At 45.2% G+C, this 24,528-nt stretch overlaps 1 protein-coding gene across 14 annotated transcripts in view; it reads left to right on the plus strand.

Moving 5' to 3' along the window:
* The window catches only part of LPP (LIM domain containing preferred translocation partner in lipoma), a 443,967-nt gene that overhangs the window by 113,088 nt on the left and 306,351 nt on the right, over positions 1–24,528 (plus strand). The window contains exon 1 of one of the 14 annotated variants that reach the window (XM_050964809.1): positions 7,525–7,546. The exons of the other annotated variants lie outside the window; for them this stretch is intronic. The gene's annotated coding sequence lies outside the window, so the exon portion shown is untranslated. Of the gene's footprint in view, positions 1–7,524; positions 7,547–24,528 lie in introns of those variants that run through there. 14 annotated transcript variants of the gene reach the window in all.

Genomic DNA, 24,528 nt, shown 5'->3' on the forward strand with positions numbered 1-24,528 from the left:
ACTGTTGGCTCCATCAGGTACTTTATAGATTCAGATAAAAAGAATCTGGCTTGAAGCCAGTGGGAGTCATTTGATTGATACCGAGAACTGGATCAGGCCTTGCTGGTTCCATCTGCACAGCATGTAGCAGCCCATGGCAGCCCTCAGGATTGCAGACGCAGGCTTGCAGTGTGGTGCTGCAAATAGTGCTGTAGACATTGGGATGTCGGCTGGAGCTTGGGCTCTGAAGCCCATCGCTCTCCATCAGTTTCAGAGCCCAAGCCCTAATATCTACACAGCTGTTTCTAGCCCGGCAGTGCGAGTCCTGTGCTGGGTAGACCCAAGCTGCTGTGGGATGCTGCACTGCTTGTGGTGTAGATGTTCCCTAAGGGGGGAGCTCTGTGCCTGCCGAGGCAAAGCAGAAATAGGGTGACCAGATGTCCCGATTTTATAGGGACAGTCCCGTTTTTTGCATCTTTTTCGTACTTAGGCTCCTATTACCCCCCGCCTCCTGTCCCGATTTTTCACATTTGCTGTCTGGTCACCCTAAGCAGAAATGCTCCCTATATTGTGTTCTTCGCTCTCTCCTGTGGCAGTTCCCTGGGCAGACACTAGGCCAGCATTCCTGAGACTCGGCCTAAATGTTAGGAGTTTGAGACTTAGGGAAAAATGGTGCCCCTTCTGAGACAGTGCCTTGTGGGGTGAGGTGCACCATCCAGGCCTTCGGGGGCGTGCATGGCACAGTGAATCTGTCTAGCTAGGATCAGCATTGTGGGCAGCAGTAGAAAAGCATCACCCTCTGGAGACATAGACAACATGGCCATTTGTAGCGTCTCTGCAGGCGGGACTAGGCAGCTTCCCCCAGCACCTGCACAGAGAGGATTGCTAACTCCTGCATGGGTGACAGACAGAGGACAGATGCCTTTTTCCATAGCCACTCCGGCCAGCCGGTTGTGATCCTACGTTCCCGTGGAAGCTCCATGCTTCTCCCTGCCAGTCAGTAGCAGCTAGCCGGCCATTCACAAGGAGGAAGCAGGAAAGACTTCCAGATCCAGTGTTCTGCCAGCCTGGGATGTTGCATCTCCCCAGGCTCTGACCTCCTTTTGTGGCCACTCCCTGAGTGCTGCAGGCCAAACTGTTCCAATTAGCCTTGAACTTGAGCATTACCACATGGTGCTGTGAGTGGAGAATAGTGTAGGGCGAGTGCACTGCTACAGAAGACAACATTGCTCCCAGTGCTCCCTCTTTTATTGGGGTAGCCTCCTTGCCCATAGATTCCTGTTCTATCAGATGATGATGATGATTATTTGGCGTATACAGTCTGATCAAGCCAAGCCACAGCTTGAAGGGTAAGACTTTGTGTCAACTTCCCCAACAGCGGGAGGAGCCCTGTATCAGGGAATAAACCTCTTGCCACACCCCCACTCACGCTTCCCCACCACGAAACACCCAGAAGCATCAGTGGGGCCAGAATTTGTTCTCTCTAATCTCTGACATATTCTGCACTTATTTGGCCAGGAAAATCATTTCAGATCCCCAAGCGTGTGGAGCCCCTTCAGTAGCTTCTTATGCTACCAAATAACCTTTATTTTTAAATTTTTTTTTTGTATTTTAAAAATATATATTCTGGTGATTATATTTTCTTCAGAATTCTTTCTTCATATAGGAAATTTAATTCCACCTCTCCAAGACCTTTAACAGCAGTTCTGTTAGCTAAATGTCATTGAATTAAAATAAAAAAATACAAAAGAACAGCAAGAGAAGAGCATGGTATTTTAGGGGAGGATTTTAATTGACCATTTCAGGTATGTCTACACTGCATGCTAAGCCCAGGCTCTGACTCTGGTTTGAGCCAAGCCCCTCTTGTGTCTGCACACAAGTCAGTCTGACTTGGCTCAGCAAGCACTCGGGATCTGGCTCCTAGGACTGCTAAGGGGTGAGTCACAGCCCAAGGTCACTGGGGTTGCTTAGTGCAGTATGGACATGTTAGCTCAGCTGGGAAACCCAGATTCAGCCATTGTAAACTTAGGTTGACAATGCAGTGTGGATGCTCAGACAGAGGCTTCGAAACACTGAGCCCATGAGCCTGGGTTCCAGGGACCAGGGCTTAGTAGGCAGTGTAGACATATCCTTAAACCCAGATGGGGAAAAACCGTGATATCCTAAATTCTGAGAGACGTGAGAGGCTTTGCTAAGGAGCTTAGGTTGTTTTGTTTAATTGAGAGTTTTCTGTAGCTATCGTTGTCAACCCGACGTTTCCGAAAAGCCCTTTCATGTATATTACACTCTCACACAGAGCAAATTGATGGCCGGTTCAGTGGCTGCAGCATTGGCCTGGGAGGCCAGAGGCAGATATTCCATCCTTGACTCTGCTGCTGACCTGATGAGTGACTATAGGCCAGTCACTTTCCCACTCCGTGCCTCCGTTTCCCCTCCCACCCTTTGTCTTGCATGTCTAGACTGTGAGCTCTTTGCGGGCAGGGACTCTCTCTTACAATGTGTATACAACACTGAGCACAGTAGGGCCTTGATCTTGGTTGGGGCTTTGAGGCACTATGAGAGCAAATATATTATTTGTATGTTTTGTGGTAGTTCCTCTGAGCCCCAGTCATGGACCAGGACCCTGTTGCACCAGGCGCTGTACAGACACACAGCAGAGATGGTGCCTGCCCAAAGAGCTTACACTCTTAGTGTAAAAAAACAGAGACAACAGAAGGATACAGGCAGACGGGGGAACAATGAGACAGTATTGCTCAGCAGGATGGGCAGTGGTAGAAATCATAATGTAGAGGCTTACGACCCAGTTTTCTCTACTGAGGCCACTTTTCCATTTTCCCACACCTGACAACATGATTTATCCTTTATAAATGGTGCGCTGTATTGTTAAGATTCCCCTGTAAATAATATATATGTAAATCTATTCAATGAAGATTTAACCTCAAGGCTTTCCTTATTAGAGCCATTAAGTACAGTGAATCATTTAGTCATAGTCGTTTCAGACAGCACCGTGGATTTGCATGGTCGGGATTTGAAGCCTGCATTTCCTTTGTCAGGGCGTGGGCTCCCCTTTTCCCCACAGGCATCCGCTGGATCTGTGGGGAAAAGACTTTCACCCAGCTTGAGCTAGTTAGGGCAGTAGGCTGTCCCCAAGCCCCATTTCACCCACCACTTCATTCTGGAGTGCCATTTACCCCTTGGCATGTCTCCTTCCCTTCAGACAACTGTGAGTACTGCACTCTGTAATGCACAGAGTCTTACTCACAGGGGGGAGCTCACCCACTCTCTTAATACAGCTGTGTTAACTGCAGTGTTTTATGCAATAGCAACACAGTACCGTTCTGAGGCTGGCAACAAGAAATATGTACAGGAATGACTGAAGCACATGCTCGCTGTTATCACCCTCCCCAGCTCTGCCTGCCCAATAGCAGCGCGATGTTGGAGGTCACTTCTAAATCCAGCATGCTCCTGGGGCTAGAAGAGCATTAGAGCTCCAGCTCAGCTTCTGAGGCTGACCCGTTCATTAGCAGGCTCATGCAATCGGCTGACTTCAGGTGGGGGAATATATAAACTGGGCCTGAGATCAACTCTTTGAAGGTCATTTTGATTTGTTGCTTGGCACACTTAGAAGCGATGTGGCATTATCCAGGGATTAAATGCAACATTAAACATTGGAGCTGGCTTGTCAGGAGAGGGGAGCTGGGATTATCAAAATACAATTTATAATCTACAGTTTACTGCGGGATACGATAATTAATATGGTGCATGATGAGTCCAGTCATTAATGTGCTTTGTTGTCTTACTTGCATTATTGCTCCTGGCAAGGCCAACTTCCGAGGCTTATGAAGGACACTGAAGAAAGAAATTGTGCTTTGATCTGGTGGTAATATTTCTCTGATCACATGCTGTACCATGCATTGTATCTGATCACAAATCTCAGCCGGGCAGACTTGTCTAATAAAAGTTGATTTTCCAAATTCTTGCTGGAAGAGGCATGAATTGTTGTTTGCACCAAGGTCACTTGGAGCTGCTGTCAGGCCTATATCGTGTTTTCATAGATTCATAGATGGAAAGGCCAGAAGGGGCCATTGTGATCATCTAGTTTGTCCTCCTGTATAACTCAGGCCACAGAACTTCCTTGAAATAACTCCTAGGGCAGAGCTGTTAGAAGAACATCCCATCTTGGTTTAAACATTGTCAGCGATGGCAAATCCACCATGTTCTAATGGTTAATTACTCTCAGTGTTAAAACTGGACGCTTTATTTCCAGTCGGAATTTGACTAGCTTCAACTAGACATGTCCAGCCATTGGATCATGTTAGACCTTTCTCTGCTAGTGTGAAGAGCCCATTATTAAATATTCCCTCCCCGGCTACTTAGAGATTGTAATCAAGTCACCTGAACCTTCTGTTTGTTATGCTAAATGGATCGAGTTCCTTAAGTCTTTCTGTCTGACGTGTTTTCTGTTCCTTTAATCATTCTTGTGGCACTTCTGTGAATCCTCTCCAGTTTATCAACATCCTTTTTGAACTGTGGACATCTGAACTGGACACAGGATTCCAGCAGCGGTTCACCAGGGCCAAATACAGAGGTAAAATAACCTCTCTACTCCTACTTGAGATTCCCCTGTTTGTTTATCAGGGATCTCATTAGCCTTTCTGGCCACAGCATTGCACTGAGAGCTCACGTGCATCTGATTATCCACCACAGCCCCCAAATCTTTTTCAGCATCACTGCTTCCCAGGATAGAGTCACCCCTCCTGTAAGTAGGGCCTACATTTTTTGCTCCTAGATGTGTACATTAATGTTCAGCCATTTTAAAATGCATATTGTTGACTTGCGCCCGGCTTACTAGGCGATCCAGATCACTGTGTTTTAGTGACTTATCCACATCATTATTTACCACGCTCTTCATTTTTCTGTCATTTTATCAGTGATGATTTTATGTTTCCTTCCAGGTCATTAATAAAAATGTTAAATAGCAAAGGCCAAGAACCAATCCCTTTGGGAGCCCACTAGTAATACGCCCGTTCGATGACAGCTCCCCATGTACAACGACAGCGTGAGACTTGTGCAGTGTATTTGTAGCCATGTCGGTCCTAGGATATTAGAGAGACAAGGTGGGTCGGGTAATATCTTTGATTGGCCCAATTTCTGTTGGTGAGGAAGACAAGCTTTCGAGGCACACACTGCTCTGCTTCCCAAGAGAAGCCTGGGATTCCTGCAGCAGAGCATGTTGCCGATAGGCATTGGGGGGGGGAGGGGAGCTTATCAGAAGTGATGGGTGCAAAATTGACATGGAACCTACATTGAAGTTGCCTGATGTTTGCCTGCTTGCTTCCAGGCTGCAATATTTACACAAGGGTCCATACAAGTGAGAGATGAGGGCATTCACCACTTTGCCAATTCGGGCCTATCTATTTTCTTGATATCAAATAAACAATTTTCTCTTAGTTTCCATTACCTGTTGCTTTCAAACACGTCCTCTTCTGCGTGTGAACAGTTACAAAACCAGGTAAGATCACTTAACATTCATTGGGCAGGGTAAACTGTACCTCTGCCATTTTTAATTTCCATGAGCGTGGTCGTACCAGCTTTTCCTGCGTTCACTTAGACATCTCTGGTGTCTACTATTATGTAACTTCTCCCGCACAGGGGAAGAAGGGTGGCCTGCCTTGTGAAGGATTATATGTCCGCCGAGTCCTGTTTGGGACATAGCTCTCACTCCGTTTGCTTAGCCTTTAAGGAGACTTTCAAACACTGGCTAACTGCCGCATGGCTTGTATAGATGGCTAACAGCCACGTCTTCCTTGTGCAAGGGGCATCAAGGAGTTTAAACATATGTGACTTGACTTGCTTGAATAAATTTAGCTGCAGCCAGTCTGGATGACTAGGTAATGCACCATTATGCCATCTAGGGTAACCAGACAGCAAATGTGAAAAATCGGGACAGGGGGTGGGGAGTAATAGGAGCCTATATAAGAAAAAGACCTCAAAATCGGGACTGTCCCTATAAAATCGGGACATCTGGTCACCCTAATGCCATCGGCGCTAAATTAATGCCAAAAGGGGCATGGCAATTTTTTGACCATGAAGAACATTTGTGTGCAGAGTAAAAGCCTGATTCAGAGATGTGCTCAACATGAAAGTACTTGGGAATTGCTGGTTCTCAGCACTGCTGAGGGTCAGGCCTTAAGGGTGATGAGACTACTTGCTTCAGGGTTTAAGCTAATTGTATGCAGGCATTGGGAAGGAATATTTCATGCACGTGCTCACTCTCCGTGTAAATCATTGGGCTAAATGCTTCCACTTCCTGAAACATCAGGCGTATTGGTCACCACTGAGATAGGCCGGTGGTCTGAGCTGGTATAACGACTCCTGTTCCTAAGTGATATCTGAGAATCGATGTGATATTCCCAGTATATATGGGAGGAACTTGAATCCAGCTTGCTGCTTAAGCCATGAATTCAGTCAGGAGGACCTGGCTGAATGACTTACCTTTTTCTTTTTAAAAATAACCAACGCAGATATTCCTGTTTTGGTTTTTCTGATACGCTGTTGGAATGAAATGGGTGCTGTGGTAGAAGAATGCATCTTGTTTTCCCATCCCAGGGGATTTCTGAAAGCTGTGCTCTAGAAATTCTGTGGGGAAAGTTCTGTGGCCTGCGTTACGCAGGAGGCCAGACCGGATGATCACAGTGGTCCCTTCTGGCTGTGGAATCTACAAATCTATGAAACCTCAAATGAATTCAGCGCGACACAATTCTCTGCGAGCCGAAAAGGAGCAGCAGCCCAGGACTTTGGGGGTAGATGGTGTGACTGAAGAGTGTCTGTCACAAGAGCATCTCTGATTTCCAATACTAGATCCTGCATGGAAGCAGCAGGGAGAGGGCAGTTCCTCTGTCAAAGCACAATTGGTAGAGTCATTTGGTTTGGTAATAGGTGCATAGGCATTGCCACACCCATTCATTTCCTAAGATATCCTGCCTCTGACAGTGGCTGGCTGCTTTGAAAGTCGGAGCTCGAAATCCTGCTGTAGCAGTGATGGGATAACCAAGCCCCAGGGAAAGTTTCCTCCTAACTCCCAGTAGTAAGTGGTTGAATCTTGCTCTGAAGCAGAAAAATTTCTCTCTCTCTCTTCCAAAATTTGTGGGTTTTTTTTTTAAAATATCGTTTAATCTGGTCACACTGGGTAGATCAACAGTGATGCGTAAACCTCATCAAAAATGATCTCCCTGATTGAGTCATCCACAATGCCTGTGGGTGGGCTCAGGTCGAGCTCAGTCACAAAACGGTACTGTCGTGCCAGGAAGGTGACCTGTGTGGAGGGCATTAGGAGGTAGGGCCTAGGCTGGACAGACTCATGTGTCTGCCACCCGTTTGGCAGGATGCTGAGAACGTCCAGTTCATTATCTGACTTCACCAGCTCTGACTCAGGGTTTAAAAAATGTATTTGTGTTATATAGCCTCTAGGAGCCCCAGTCATGGAACAAGATTCATGGATTCCTGGATCGTGCTAGGGCCTGTACAAACAGAACAAAAACTCTGTTCCCCAAAGCATACGGTCTCAGTAAGTGTGTGCTGCCATTGGTTTTTATGTACATGTATATAAAGACACACCAGCAGAATCACTAACAGGAATCAGATCTTTTGGGAACGTGTGTTGCATTAGTGAATTTACCCAATGGACTGGATCCAAGTTGGTGGCTAGCACTTCGGTGTTCATTAAGGGTCTGTGCAGAGTAATAGAATCTTGTTATGAAAATTGGTCTAATTTTGAGATTGGCAGAGTGAGAAAAGCAGACATTTTACTGTAAACTGTAGGTAGATAACAACAGAAACTCAAATATTAGAAGAAACTGGGTATCGTGCAACCACACACTTTCACATCACTAAAATAAGAGCCGTGATCGCGTAGAAACATGAATCTCTTTGCAAACCACAGAAAGTAAAAGGGAGCGCTTCTTTCATTATTGATATAATTGCTTTTTTTCTTGATATGAGAATAGATACCAAATGTTCTTGAACACACTCACAAAGGATCAGTACTTTGGTAATTTTAAGGGCCAGAAAGAGAGGCTATTTAAAGCGATGGGTTAGCACGGCCTGCCTAATGCACCGAATTGTGCCTGTGATATTGAGCGTGTTACAATTCCAATGAGCATTTTCCAAAGGCATGTGCGGTATCTTACAGCAACTATTTCAGAACATGGCTACACTTGCAGTTGTAGAGCGCTTTGAGTTAAACCAGCCTTTGGAGAGCCCAGCAGGGAAAGCGCTGCAGTCTGTCCACACTGACAGCTGCAAGCGCACTGGCATGGCCACATTTGTGGCACTTACAGCGGCATTGGGAGTGGTGCATTATGGGCAGCTATCCCAGCATGCAAGTGGCTGCAGCGTGCTTTTCAAATGAGGGGAGTGGGGTGGAGTGTGTTGTGTGTATGTGGGGGGAGAGAGAGTGGGTTTTTGGAGTGCTGAGAGTGTGTCAGTACGCTGTCTTGTAAGTTCAGATCCCCCTAGCCTCCCTGTCTCTCTCTCTCTCTCTCACTCACTCACTCAGTAAACATTTGCTTTGCCCCAGAGCTCTGAAAAGCACTTCTGTATTCCTCAGCCAATTTCACAACAAAGAGAAGAGAGGCCACTTGACTTAAGGAGATTATGGGATGTTTCCGAAGGTCAGTCAGAACGCTGTAACTCAACTCCCCATTTACACTGGTCCTGGGGCATCTCAGCCAATACGCAACAGCCGTTATCCCTCTCATGGAGGTGGAGTACCAGGAGTGCTCTAGCCAGGGAGTCAGAGCGCTCTACGTGCCTTGCCAGTGTGGACGGGGAGTAAGGTAGAGAGCTCTTGGAGGCTTTATTGCGATATAAAGTGCAAGTGTAGCCAAGCCCTAACACTGGAGAGTAAGGCCCATGCTTGCAAATGACTAGTGAGTTTTGGTGTTTCTGTGTTAGGATGCCCACTTGGAGACACCTTGTAAGAGGGCCTGATGTTCAGAAAATACTAAGCATCTGCCCTCTGAAAATCAGGCTTTTTAAGGTGTGTCAGGCTGGGCACTTCTGGGATAGTCGCTTCTGAACATCCTTTGCCTACCTTCTGAGTATTTACCGTTTGGTAGATTTACAGTCATTTAGACCTTTTCAGGGCCACATTTTCCAGGAAGCCTCCTTATTTGGGCCTAGAAAACATGCCATGGTTTGTGGACACAACACCCTGTGTTTGTACATCCCACCAAACATTTATAAGCGCAGAGTCCCTGGTCCTACAATCAGCTCAGCATGGGTGGACACCTGACAGGTTCAAAGAACCTGAATGTATTAGTGAGGCATGATTTTCCTTTGCAGAAGCCATGCCCGTTAGTCCCTTCCTACCATGGTCACCTCAGTGTTTTGTAATTGTACCTCAGTTGCTATTTCAACTAGTTTATCTGGCGTGGCTTGCACTCTGTGAGCTCTTGTCCCATCATCCCAGTCGGGTTCAGGAGGCTCTGGGGTCAGGCAGAATGACTGTGTTACCTCCAGGGAGCTGCCACCCACCATGAGTTAGTCTCCAGGCAGTATTCTGGATCATCTCTGCTTAGTTAGACCCCTGCTCCCATCACTGAGCTGTAATTCCTTGGATCATAGCCAGCACCTTCTTTTAAAAATAGATGCAGTATTTGCTTACCTCCCTCCCCTGCCCCAGGTCTACGATTTTAATACAAGATTGTATGTTTTATTAGCAGCTAAGTGACTTAATTCTTAAGCTCCTTCAGAACTCTGGGGTGTGCAGCATCTGGGCCTGGTAACTGAGCATTCCTTAATTTACCAATTTGTTGAAGGACCATTTCTGCAGGCGTCTTTTAAACAAACACACACCTTAGTGCTTAGCTTGTGAGCTCCAAGGGGTGATTACATTTCCGCCTTACCTGTGTGAAAAGCACCTAGCACATTATAGTCTCTACCATCAATAATTAAGAAGATGGGATCCAGTGTTTAGAACAGCAGAGAGTCAGAATTTCTAAGTTCAGTGCTCTGTTCTGCGACTACTTTTACTGTGTGGCCTTGGACAAATTGTTTGCCCTCTCTGTCCCTCAGTTTCTCCTTCAAATAAGTGGGTGTAAAATTACTCGTGCCCTGGGATTTGAGGGGACGTGAAGCTGAAATGTTTGCAAAGGACTTTGGGATTCTCGGCTAGAAGTGAAAGTGTTGTTTTTCCTTTGAGTGGGCAGCTTGTCCTAAAGACCCAAGAGAAGGAAAGATGGAGACAACCTTTAATAACATGTTTTTGAAGCAGTTGACTTCTGTTAAGAACTATTTTTGCTACTTAACGGCTCATGCACTTCAGAATGGTCTAGAGATTTGCAGAAAAGGTCACTTCCAAGAGTAACTAATAATAATAGGAGGTAAATTTCTCTTGATAAAGCTGTAGCTTTTGCTTATGACACCTCAATGATTCCTCTGATGTGAAGAATCTTTGGCTGAATTCCCCCAGCAATCACTTTACCTTTAAATCATGTTCAGCTAATTGTAACTTTCCTGTTTATTGATTTGTTGAAGCCACTTTAAAAGATTTAATTCATTCTATTGGAGCCAGGATGAGGGGAGACTCCAACTGGCATGAGCGTGTCTGTATGGTTGAATGGAGGTCAGTTCCACAGGGAAATGGCTTGATCGCAGTTGTCCAAATCAATATATCGCAACTCATGTTCCTTTTAAGGAAATTTTCCCTTGAATTGTCCTGCAGTCCCAAGGCACCAAAGGCCTCAAATGAGCCCAGACAAAATCCAGCCTCTCAAATGCTGGGGACATGTTGGCTTTGTTTCTCCATTGTTGGGCCATTGGGAGAGAGAGGCTGGCTTTTATTTTAAGGAGTTCAGACCCAAACCATCTGCAATGTGTTCGGAATGGCAGCACTGTAGGATTTGATGCAGTGAGAAAATAAAATCAGTTTTTCAGGGAGGCTTTATCAGCGGCACAAGGAAAAAAAAAAGGGTGATTTTTCATTGTTTCCCCTCAGCATTTCCTCACTGCTCATAAATCCATCTCTTAATAGTCAACATCTTGATAACATTCATTTGCCATTTTAAATAAGCCAGGAACACATTCCAAACAATCTGACAGGCTCTGAATTCTATTAGGGGAAGAAGCAAAGGTTTAGCACGGGAAATTTGCTGATAATTTGATCAGGGCTTCTTCCTTAAAGGATTTACCACTTGTTGTTGTTGGCATGGCAGTATCACCTGGAGTCGGACAATACTTTATTTGAAAGACAGTCACTAGCCCCGAAGAGCTTACATTTTAGGCTAGTGGATGGGGAGAGGGAGGGAACATAAATAAACAAAAGAGCGTGCATGTTTCCCTGTAGATTAGCTGTGCATGCAGCATAGTTTGCTACATAACTGGCCGTTATCTATAAGCATCATGAAAGAATAGGTTTAAAAGGTAGCAGTCGGGTGTCTGAAGTCGTTTTGTGCCCAGTACTTTACTTTCAGTTCTACTCTGATTTGATCAAACCGTTGCCCCACCAAGGACTTCACAAAGAGGCTGACAGGCAGCACCTTCTTTTTAAAGGGTGACGTTTCAATAGCATTAAATAGTAATACCTTGCACTTGCAGAAGTGCCTCTCAGAAGCACTGTGTATAGTGGTTAGATATTCCTGTTCCCTTTTTATGAATGGATGGGCTGAGCCACAGAGAAGATAAATGATTTCCCCAACATTACATGCCAAGACAGTGGCTGAACTAGGAACAGAACCCAGGAGTTCTGTCTCCCAGTTCCCTGTTCTAATCACTGAAGTGTGTGTGATTAAAGATTGCCTTCCCCATCCCAGAAATATTCGGTCTGTTCAGTCCTTCGCCCTTGTATCACTTTCTCCAACCTTCAGAGTCAGAGTTGAGTGACTAACAAAATATATAGAAGTAGATCCTCTGTATATATATGGATGACTCAGAACACAACTCTGTATTTATTGCTGATTGCCTGTTTGCCTGCTCTATGAAATGACATTCTGAATCGTATTACTCAAAGTAGCGCACGGTTTCCATTTTTAAATATAAAGAGCTAGCCAAATTCCAGATTAATAATTTCTAAATTCCCTTGCAGGTTCAATTTAATGTCTTGCTTCCCTGCTTCCAGTCCCAAACTGTTGTGCTGTTAAACAGCTGCTGTACGGCAGCCCAGAGATGGGTTACTCCTCTGTGGTAGGGTGAAATGATTCTTGCCTCTGAGAGTTTGTAAAGCACTTTGAGATCCACTGGGATGCAAAGCTTTGTCTGCACTGGCGTTTTTTCACAGTGCTTCGTTTTCACTGCTTCTCTTAGCTATGTCTGTTTGCATTATATCTCAGAAAAACATCACTTGTACCCTGTTTTGTTTGCTCACCAGAAGAGCGATTTGTATTCAAATGAATATGTTTTATTGTGCTAGAACTTCCCCGTCACTATGCACTAATGAGGAAAGGGAGATTGAGACGTGGGCTGAACAAGATTATTATTCCCCTTCTGACTTTAGAGGCTTTCAGGTTGGATTTTGGGAAAGGCAGGAGATTTTAACCACTTAATGATGCAGGAAAACTCTAAAATTAATCATTTTAGGAGCATGGGTATTGCCAGACTGGGTAAGATAATGCGTCCATCTAGCTCAGGGGTCGGCAACCTTTCAGAAGCGGTGTGCCGAGTCCTCATTTATTCACTCTGATTTAAGGTTTCGCGTGCCAGTCATACATTTTAACATTTTTAGAAGGTCTCTTTCTGTAAGCCTGTAATATATCACTAAACCATTGTTGTATGTAAAGTAAATAAGGTTATAAAAATGTTTAAGAAGCATCATTTAAATTTAAATTAAAATGGAGAGCCCCCCGAACCGGTGGATGGTACACAGGCAGTGTGAGCACCACTGAAAATCAGCTCGCGTGCCATAGGTTGCCTATCCCTGATCTAGCCCATTAGTCTGTCTTTGACGTTGCTCAGCACCAGGTGCTTCAGAGAAAGGCACAAGAACTTTTGGTGTGAAATACGAGATTTGTAGTCCTTCCAACGCTTTTAAAAATCCTTACTAACATAATTGTGTATTTTCTCATTACCCGTGTAAATGTCCATTCCTTTTGTGAATCCTGCTACGCTCTTGGCCTCAATTGTATCTTGTGGCAATGAGTCCCGTAGGCCAATTGTGCGTTGTATGAAAAAGTGCCTTTGCAGTAGATTTAGCAACCAGATAACCAATTTCTAATGAGAGTGCTTCATTTTCTTCAGAGTTATTGGCTGTTACCCTCTGGAGATTATCATGCCATGCATGTTTCTGTTGCCATTATTAAGAAGTTATGGTGGCTGATCCTGTCTAAACTCTTTCAAAAACCGAAAGATGTGGCTGTCAGAATTCCAGCTATGGGCTTCTTTTAACAAATCAAGACCCACTCATCTTAAAGTTGCTGCCTGTTCTTAAGAAAATAAGTGTTGAGACCTACAAGGGAAATGTACTAAAGGCACAGAAGTGTTGGATGCTTGTTACTGTGTGACCTGCATTGTAGGATGTGTGCTCTCTGAAGTAGTGGAACCCATCATCCCGGAACTGGTAACGATGGTGTCTCATGTACAGATTTACAAAACTGGATTCAACTTTGCTTTTGAAGGTGGTACATTGTCTGTTGCTCTGATTAAAGGGGCAGGTGCAAGAGTTAGGTACCCCTGGTTTGGGGTGACCTGGACTACTAATGCTGTATAAATGGAATCCCTGACAGATTTTAAGTTGTTTTTCTCTCTCTCTCTAGGTCTTCCAAGTTGAACTTAATCATATGAGAAGATCTGGGGAAACTAGAGAAAATCAAATTTCCTTTCTCCCTTCTTCCCCAGGGGTTTGGCGAAACTAGTTTAATATTTGTAAAACACTTTGAGATCCTCAGATGTGGGGATATACATTCATATAAGCGCAGAGGTTGAGAATTTCAAAGCAGTGCAGAGGAGCTAGCCATGCAACATCCATTAATTTTAATGGAGGCTGTGTGGCCAATTCCCCTGCATTGCTTTGAACATTTCAACCACAATATTAATAATATAAATCACTCTGTCTCTGTGGTGGCTGAAGAATTCTTCTTTTCTGATGCTGTAATTAGAGTCATATATAAATATCTTCAAGTGGAAGAGTGGAGTCGCTGTAAGAAACCTTAATAACTGATAGTAGATTTGCTTACCTACAAGTATACAGTGGCAGCTTTGTGAACTTTGGAGGTGGGTTGTTGCCATAACTCTTTGATTTCGCTTGTTGGGAGAAGTTTGGAACTGGGATTACAAAACCTCACTACTGTTGGCATAGGACTCCTGTTGTGCCATCAGTAACACCCACTAGTGTGTGCATGTGTCTACAGAAGGATGTAGGTGACCGTCCTTAGAGTGATCGTTCACTGTAGCAAGTTCAGGTATTTCAGTACATTAGTTTCCATTTCAGGTACTGCAGAATCCATCGCCATCTGGCCTCAATCACCATAATAACTGATCACCACATGGTCTTTAACATATTTATCCTCACAATACCCCTCTTAGGTAGGGAAGTGCCATTATACCCATTTTACAGATGGGGGACTGAGGCCCAGAGAGTATAAGTAACTTGTGTAAAGCCACTCAGGGAGTCTGTGGCAGAAGTAAGACTTTGAACCCTGATCCTGCAAGTCTCCTGTAGCACCCTAACCATTGGTCAGTCCTTCCTCCCTTACAGAATATTTTTTTGTACAGGTCACTATCTTTATCCAGCTAGTACATGGAGAATGGGATGAGGTATTGCTGTAATAATGTAATCAACCTCATGCTTGTCTTTGTTCCTCGTTCCGTGCCACCTCCCATGCTTGGTCCAATTTCTCCTCCTCTTGATTGTCGGTACACTACTCTCTCCTCATTCACATCCCTCCTTCCAGCCCATTTCTTCTGCGAAACCTTCTCGTGGTATTCAAACAGGACCTCTTTGGGGTTTGACCTTTCTAGTCAGCTGGTCTTTTTTTCCTTTTTCCTCTTAACTGTATTTGTCTAATTTAGGGCTGTAACTCAGGCAAAGTTCCTGTTCACTTCAATAGGTGTAAGGATTTGCAGTGTAAAATGTAGGCCTCTTGTGGCAGTGACCATATTGTCTTCTGCATGCACCTTGTGCTGGGACAGGGCGTTGTGCAGTAATAGAATCAATACATGCAACAGGGTTAGTTGGACAGCGAGCATGTTTAGTTAGATCTAGCCGTGTGTTAAATCAAAACACTGACAAAGAACAAAGGGAAGCTGCCAGTGCCCATAACCAGTGTTGCCTCCAGGAAATTAGATTGTGCGCTTCCTGCCTGCCTGACGCAGCATGGGATCTTGTAAGTAAGTGGTGTGCGAAGTGTGGGAATTTAGGGCGGTTCTCATACAGGGATGTAAAAGAGCCCCCGGAGGCAGAAAAATAAATGCTCGGTTCCTGGTCCAAGAAAGAGGAAAACAAAGCACTGCAGATTTGTTGCAACCTTCAAATATTTTTTTTCTTTACTAAATGCCATTGTCACACACATAATTCTGATGCCAAAGAGAAGGGGAAGGTACAGGAAATGGAAGAGAAGGCTGCTTGCAGGAGACCCATGTGCACTGGACCAATCACATCGTATTTCTCTTTGTCCTTGCAGTATTTTTGGTTTTGGACCCTGTGATAGGGGATGCTAGATCCCTCTGTCTAGTTCAGGATAAAGCACATGTTCTGATAAGGCATGTTACTTACGATGTCTGAAATTAGCCCTTTAAATAGCACACTCAACATCTTAGTAATGTACTGAATATACCTTGATAAGAAACAGTCTGACTGAAGCACTGAATTTATCATCGTGGATCTGCTATGACTCATCAGGAAACTAAAAGTCTGGAGAAAAGACCCACCTCCAGTTAGTACTTTTGATGAGACAGAAATTAGTCTTAAATGGAAAGAAATTGAATTGCCCTGTGATAATCCCTAAAAGGTCCCAAACCATGAGCTAATATCTAAATGTTTGTCCTCATGCTTACTGAACAGTCCAGCTAACCTAACTCCTGTCAGATGAAACGAACGATGCTTCCGCCTACATGTATTTAGGTGAGACAGGATAACGGTGAGTGGGCAGACGGCATGCTGTGAGAAGGCATTTCGTTGGATAACGGCTGCAGGCTGCAAATGCTGTTTCAATGTAATCTATCTTGGCCTACTCCGTGCAAACGTGCAAATATATGTAGCTCCTCCAGAATATAATACTTTTAATCCTGAGTGCGCTTCGTGAGTGCTAAGTAAGCAATGCTTGCAACACCGCTTTGAGGTAGGAAGGCAAGCATTTGTGATCCCTGTTTTACAAACTGGGAACCCGCTGTGAAGGGACCCTAGTGGAAATCAGTGTCAATGCATGAGGCTTCTCATTGTAAATAGGGCAAGCAGCCCTGCTTTGGCAGGGAGGTGATGCGAATGCTCTAATGAGCTTTCTCCATCACAAACCTCTTGGATTAGAACTCAGGAGTCCTGGAGTTCCAGTCCTGTTTTCATCACAGCACTCACTCGTGCTTTGCTTATGTGGCGAACAGGTCCTGAGTGGAACATGAGCGACGATGCTTTTGCTTGGCTCTAGTAGTCAGGCTTGTGTGCTGTCCGTGTTGTTATGAGGGATTTTACAGGCGTCGTTAGGGTTTTCTGCTGTATGTTTGTTTTACATTACGGCCTGTAGAACAGGGACTGCACCTGAACAACTTAACCACTTGTGCTACCTGGGGGGAGGCTCTGTCCTGTGCGTAGTCCCAGAGGAATTCTGCCCGAGCCAGCGTCTGACTTCCATGATTTGGGTCCGTTTTATTTAAGGAAGGCATTCCCTTGAGGTACCATCCTTGTGTTAATTGTCATGAACAGAATCTTTGCAGGTTTCCTTTTAGCTTATAGTGCAGACCTTTTACATTGGACTAGAACCATGTTTCTGTAGTCGAGCAGTTCCCCATCGCTAGTACGTAGGTGGGTGCTGATGTGTTATGCGTTTATGACTGTTAACCTTGGTTTCTGCTTCCTACCTTCATGGTGAGTCACTCTGTCAGTTACCAGTGACCATTGGTGCCTCCTCTGCTTCAGTGACATGGTGGAACCTACCTTGATGTGACCTCTGGTCTCAGAGGTGCAAAAGTAACCCAGGTTCTGTGGTGAATTAAGCCATGTACAATGGGAGTTGAAGGAACTAGCTAGCAGAGTTGTAACCGCCTGCCACAATCCACAGCAGGGTGGAAAAGAATGTTGGCACATCTGCTGAGGATACGTTCTGTTGCCGAGAGAGCTCAGGAATGCGTTGCTGGACACTTTTATGCCCTAAAAACCTCTTTGATTTATTGAGCGGAGATAACTATTATCTGTCTGTTTTTGGGACCGTGCTTCAAATGCTGATGTTGGGAATAGGGTAGGGAAAACAGTTACCAAATACCTGTTTGAAAACAAAGCCCTAACTAATGTAACGTGACGGTTTTATGGTAGTCTCTGGTGAAGTCACAGCAGTGCTGCATGCTTAGCAAAATTAACAGTTGCAACTCCAGAAATATCAAATAAAAATGTGCAAAGCATCCTTTGATCTCAATCAAATGAATCAATTTGTGTCAAGGGAGAGGAATCATACTGGTGAATTATCTAAAGAGGATATATGCTTTTGTTAGAACAGAATCTGTAGTTGTCCCAAACCCATAGCTGTGAGAGCTTATTGGCTTAGGCCAAGATTTTCAAAGCTGGCAGGCTGACATTAGGCTCCAAAATCCATATTTTGGCACCTGTATGATTTTCAAAAGTGCTGATCATGTATCTCCTCCCACTGAAGTCAGTGGGAACTGTGACGTGCTCTTCGTTATTAAAAGTTAATCAGGTCCATAAATATGGATTTTGGAGACTAATTTTAGGCTCCTAGTTTTTGAAATCTCAACTTCAGTTAAGGCTAGAGGGTAAAATTTTCAAAGCCAAATTCCCATTTTCAAAAGAGATGTGGGTCCAGATTTTTACATGTTGCTCCATAAAGGTGTCTAGGTATTGCAACACCTGACTTGGGAGCCTACGTCTCATTGGCTTTTGCTGATGTTTAGAAGCCTGAGCACCTGGCACTGGCCACTGTTGATAGACAGGATACTGGGCTAGATGGACCTTTAGTCTGACCCTGTGTGGCCGTTCTTATGCCCAAGTCACTTTTGAAAATGAGACTTGAAAAAATTTACCTTTTGCCAAGGTGCTTTGATGTCTGAGGTTACTGTGATGCTGGCAAACCCGGTGCCAGCTCATGCCAGGGCCCCCCGTCTCAACTGAACGCTGACAGATACATGGTTGGAATCAGGCTGGCTCACTTGTGTGTTAAAATGGGTATTAGAGTTATAAAAATGTGCTTAGTGTCTAGATTTTATTGAATGCTTGTAAATTGCTGCACGTGTTAATCTCACTTACAGTATGTGTATCCCATGTTGTAAGGTGGTAATATTAGTGTGTGCATTGTAAGAGCACGTCTTCACTAGCAGCGTTAAAGCGCTGACTGCAGCAGTGCTATATAAAACCCACCTCCACGAGGGGGATAGCTACCACAGCTCCCTGCTCTGGTGCACTGTCTACACAGGCACTTTACAGCGCTGCAACTTGCAGTGCTTAGGGGGTTGTTTTTTCATGCCCATGAGCGAGAAAGTTTCAGCGCTGTAAAGTGCCAGTGTAGACAAGCCTAAGCCTTAGTAGCTGTGGAAATCACCAGACATTTATTAGTGTGAAATGCGGGCCTACAACAGAAGGTGTTCTCTCCTGCCCCACAGAAGGCCTGTCAACACCAGAGGAACTGTTGTGGAACATCAAAGAGGACAAAAGACTTTGCTAATTGCTCCCCCTCCCAGAGGTGCTGGTACAATTTGTACAGCAGGGGTTGCTGAGAGCCATTGAACCAAACTGTGAACCCTGTATGTGATGGAATCCACTTCAAGTCAGGGGGTGCTGCAGCACCCCCAGCACCTCTAGTTCCAGCGCCTATGTCCCCTTCCCCCCCACAAAGGGGAGACATACAAATGAATACTTCCCATCAGCTGAACGGCAGCTCAGAGGAGGGGGAAAGAGAATCAAAATCCCTGAAAACTCTGTGCTGCTTTGACTCTGGAGGGCAAGATTTCTAGACATAAGCAAGGGATCCCTACTGCTTAGCCTGGGTTAGCCCTGAGCGGGACATTCAGAGCTTGCGTATTATATAAACTCCTAGTATCTTTTGAAAGTTAAGACTGTAACTCATGTGTGCGTGTATGTTTACCTGCTGTAACCTTCTAAACAAACTCTTTAAATAGTTTCTTATTGGATTGGCTCCAAGCGTTATCTTTGACGTGAGACCTAAGGTGGGGTAAGTGATTGGTCCCCTTTGGGGCTGGGAGTAACCTGAATATTAGGGATGTAAATAGCGTTTAAAAAAAATAAACGTTTAAACCATTAAAATTTTACTGGTTAAACATTTAACCGATAGACTCCATCACTGCCCTGCATGCAGGGGGTCCCGGCTGCCCCCGCGTGACAGCTGCTGGGACCCCAGGCATGGGTGGGGATGTCTGCCGGGACCCCAGGTGTTGGGGAGAGAGGGGATGGCTGCTGGGACCTTGGGGGCAGGGGGGACAGCTGCCAGGACCACGGGTGTGAGAGGAGCGGGAGGGACGGCAGCGGAGTCCCGCAGCAGAGTTTAAACATTCACCTGAATACCTTACCGATAAGACTGATGCTTATTGGGTAACCGGTTAATACTTTATACCGCTACAGAATATTGCTGTGATTTTTGGTGTAAGGGACCATCTGTCACAAAGACAAGCTTACCTAGACTGGAGTACCCAAGGAGACTGTCTGTAACTCCATGGTGTTAGGCCTGAAGAATTTACACTTGACACTTGGTGGGCGAAATCTATAGAACTCAGCCAATTTGGGGTTTGTGCCTTACCTCTTAATGTAGTACTCATGCTCTTGACCCACTGCAGGATAGCTTGACAGTTGCATCTCTCACAAATCCATCCAATATCCCTTCAGTGCCAGCCTGGGTGGCGTGTTCACTGTCCCATGGCTAGAGGGCTTTAGGAAGCAGTAAGTTAGCTCCTGGCAGGGCAGTGAGTTTGTTGGGAAATGTGGAGTCATTTTGTGCTGCCAAGCAGCTCCTCTGCAGTGCTGGGATCGGAGAACTTGCTTATATTGACAAAGGGGCCGGTTGGAAAAAAAAATCAAAGTTTTGATGACAGTTTTGCAAACTTTGAAATTTTGCGTCAAAAACAATGGGGGAAGTTATAGATTTTTTTTCAACGAATGTTCTCCAACCATCTCTCATTAAGAGAGATTTTTTTTGGTGTGGCTCCATTGTGGGTGCTATTCAAGACCCATGTCTTATGACATGGGAAATGCAACCCAATTGGAGCTACTATATGGTGGATGCAAAACTGGTTGGAAAACTGTTCTCAGAGAGTAGTTATCAGTGGTTCACTTTCATGCTGGAAGAACATAATGAGTGAGGTCCCGCAAGGATCAGTTCTGGGTCCAGTTCTGTTCAGTATCTGTATCAGTGATTTAGATAATGGCATGGAGAGGAGACTTATAAAGTTTGCGGCCAGTGCCAAGCTGGGAGGGGTTGCAAGCGCTGTGGAGGACAGGAGTAAAATTCCAAATGATCTGGACAAACTGGAGAAATGGTCTGAAGTAAATATGATGAAATTCAATAAGGACAAATGCAAAATACTCCACTTAGAAAGGAACAATCAGTTGCACACATACACAATGGGAAATGACTGCCTAGGGAGAGGCACTGCGGAAAGGGATCTGGGGCTCAGAGTGGACCACATGCTAAATATGAGTGAACAGTGTAACACTGTTGCAAAAAAAGCAACATCATTCTGAGATGTATTAACAGGCGTGTTGTAAGCAAGACATGAGAAGTAATTCTTCCGCTTTACTCCACTCAATTAGGCCTCAACTGGAGTATTGTGTCCAGTTCTGGACGCCACATTTCAGGAAAGACGTGTACGAATTGGAGAGAGTCCAGAGAAGAGCAACAAAAATGATTTAAGGTCTAGAAAATATGACGTATGAGGGAAGATTGAAAAAAATTGTTTTGCTTAGTCTGGAGAAGAGAAGACGGAGGGAAGACATAATAGTTTTCGAGTATATAAAAGGTTGTTTCAAGGAGGAGGGAGAAGAATTGTTCTTCTTAACCTCTGAAGACAGGACAAGAAGCAATGGGCTTAAATTGCAGCAAGGGCGGTTTAGGTTGAACATTAGGAAAAACTTCCTAACTGTCAAGGTAGTTAAGCGCTGGAATAAATTGCCTAGGGAGGTTGTGGAATCTCCATCACTGGAGACTTTTAAGAGCAGGTTGGACAAACATCTGTCAGGGATGGTCTAGATAATACTAAGTCCTGCCCTGAGTGCAGGGGACTTGACTAAATGACCTCTCCAGGTCCCTTCCAGTCCTATGTTTTATAACAACAACAACTGACACTAAGTGCACAGAAATTTTGCCTACGTAAACGATTAAGGCTGTTTGGGGCATGACGCTGGAGGGAATGGGAGGTTTTGTTCAAAAAATGTCAATGGCATTTCAGACTAATAGGAAACTTGATCACCAGTTATCATCGACACTCATCAGATTAACATCGAGTGTCTCCCGTTGCCTTCTGTGTCCAGATGAAACTCGTGCATTCTCTCAGCCAGTGATGCTTTCCGTTAGGTAAGGAGGATGAACAAGAATTGATCATAGGTGGATGGATGAGATTTCTAGGAGGGAAGGGATTGAAACTTACTGCTAAAGAAGTCAAGTTTTAGGTCTTTCTGAGATTTTATATAAAGGAAATAAACCCGAAACCTTCTAGCTGGGACCGCACAGTGGAGTCAGCATCTTTGGAGTCATTGCTCAAAAAAGCAGCACTTCCAACACCTACCCTCCCACCCAACACCCACAGCTGACTTTCATCACTGCAAAATTGTGTCTGAAGTTCCGTGCGCTGAGAGCAGAATCTGCATGTGCTGCTGTGTGTCCCACCTTTAACCTTTGCCAGATCTTCTTCTCTGGGCAAGGGGAAATGGTAGCTCGTGGCCCTGTACAAAACTTTTGTGTAGGCAGGCTCCCCGGCATTCATGGGGCTAGAGGACTGGCTCCTCCGTTTTCCCTCCAGTCTCTTCTAAGCTAGAGGCAGCCCCCAGTGCTGCACGGCTAAACATTGGAGCAGCAGTGCCAAGCAGCCATAGCCTGGTGACGCAGGAGTGGCTGCAGTTTGTGAACAGGTGATCTGAGGGGGTCAGTGTACAGGGCAGCTGGGCTGGGGTGGCACCATGCTTCCGAGGTATTCGCATGTACAGTCGGTGTCGCAGACTTCTAGGCGGCAGGGCTCGCTTGTGCTCAGGCGTGTACCCCCTTGGAGTTTATTCCAGTCATGTCCCTACCTGTCAGGCATAATTGTAGGCAGGAGGGAGCTTGCTGATTGGCTGTAGTTCTGCAACCTTAAGAGTCCACCTGCCCTGTTGAATGACACTGAGATCCTGGGAAAGGGACACCACCTTCCTGCGGGGCCAGATGGAACTTTCTGGCTCTGGGACTGTATGAGCCCCTTTGAAAGTGGGTGCAAACAGCGCCAACACCTACAATTGGAGAGACAAAAGCCAGGTGGTTCTTTTGTTCATCTACTTGATTTCTTTACTGGCTGCCATTTACAAATCTAACCAGAGGGCAGCACAGCAGGGTAGAAAGTGCAGTGCCGCTATTGCAGCATATCTAGTCAATCCTTGGGCCACCATAGCTGCTGTCACGTTAAAGTACCGTAATGTGTATGTTATAGACCTAAACCCAGACAGGATCTGCAAGGCAAAATGGGAGAAAGCAAAGAGGAGAATGTGAGTGTGTAAGGAATGTGACTGTGAAAACTAGGCCAATATCTGTGGTATGTGGCTCTTTCATGTGTGACCTTTCCCAGTTATACTTTTCTCTGTCATAAATACTTACAATGGCCCTTTTTACCGCAGCTTGTAAGTTTCTCACCGTCTTTATCCTTGCAGCACCCTCGTGCGGTAGGGCAGCGCTATAATCCCATTGTACAGATGAGGAACTGAGGCCAGAGACTAGGGGGTATGTCTACACTGCAAAACAACCAACCGACAAACCAACCAAAACCCCACGGCAGCAAGTCTTAGACCCTCCTCAGTCTGTGGGGCTAAAAAGAACAGTGTAGATGTTCCCGCTTGAGCTCTGGCTCTGAAACCTGGCAAGGGAGGTGGGGATTTGTTGCAGTGTAGACGTACCCTGAGTGATTTGTCCATCACAGGGAATCTGAGTGGAGTTAGGAATTGAACCCTGTTCTCCCATATCCTAGGCTGGAAAGCATAATCTAGGAGAGAGGACTGAAAAACTTGGATTTGTTTAGTCTGGAGAAGAGAGGAGTGCGGGGGAGCTCGGGGAATGACAACAGTTTTCAAGTATATAAAAGGTTGTTACAACAAGGAGAAAAATTGTTCTCCTTAACCTCTGAGGATAGGCCAAGCCCTCCCCCCCCCCCGCCAAACTCTGCAGAACTTACAGAACTTTTTCCGTAAGTCCGAATTTGCATAAGTCGGATTTGCGTAACCCGGGGAGTGTCTATATGCTGGAGGGTAGGGATAGGGTGCAGAGTGACCTAGACAAATTAGAAGATTGGGCCAAAAGAAACCTGATGAGCTTCAACAAGGCCAAGTGCAGAGTCCTGCACTTAGGACAGAAGAATCCCATGCACTGCTACAGGCTGGGGACCGACTGGCTAAGCAGCAGTTCTGCAGAAAAGGACCTGGGGATTACAGTGGATGAGAAGCTGGATATGAGTCAGCAGTGTGCCCTTGTTGCCAAGAAGGCCAGTAGCATATGGGGTTGCATTAGTAGGAGCATTGCCAGCAGATCGAGGGAAGTGATTATTCCCCTGTATTCAGCACTGGTGAGGCCACATCTGGAGTATTGCATCCAGTTTTGGGCTCCAAACTACAGAAAGGATGTGGACAAATTGGAGAGAGTCAAGCAGAGGGCAACAAAAATGGTTAGGGGGCTGGGGCACATGACTTACGAGGAGAGGCTGAGGGAATTGGGCTTGTTTAGTCTGCAGAAGAGAAGAGTGAGGAGGGATTTGATAGCAGCCGGAAGGGGGTTCCAAAGAGAATGGAGCTCAGTTGTTCTCATTGGTGGTAGATGACAGAATAAGGAGCAATGGTCTCAAGTTGCAGTGAGGGAGGTTTAGATTGGATATTAGGAAACACTGTTTCACTAGGAAGGTGGTGAAACACTGGAATGGGTTACCTAGGGAGGTGATGGAATTTCCATCCTTAGAGGTTTTTAAGGCCCAGCTTGACAAAGCCCTGGCTGCGATATTTTAGTTGGTGTTGGTCAGGGGTTGGACCAAATGACCTGCTGAGGTCTCTTCCAACCCTAATCTTCTATGATTCTAAGTTTCACCTCACGTAAAAACTACTTATTTACAAAATCAGGCGTAAAAACACAAAAGTGTCACAGCACACTGTTACTGAAAAATTGCTAACTTCCTCATTTTTGCCATATAATTATAAATCAATTGGAATATAAATATTTACAT

Source organism: Gopherus flavomarginatus, chromosome 8, assembly GCF_025201925.1.
Source record: "Gopherus flavomarginatus isolate rGopFla2 chromosome 8, rGopFla2.mat.asm, whole genome shotgun sequence".
Classification (NCBI taxonomy): domain Eukaryota; kingdom Metazoa; phylum Chordata; order Testudines; family Testudinidae; genus Gopherus; species Gopherus flavomarginatus.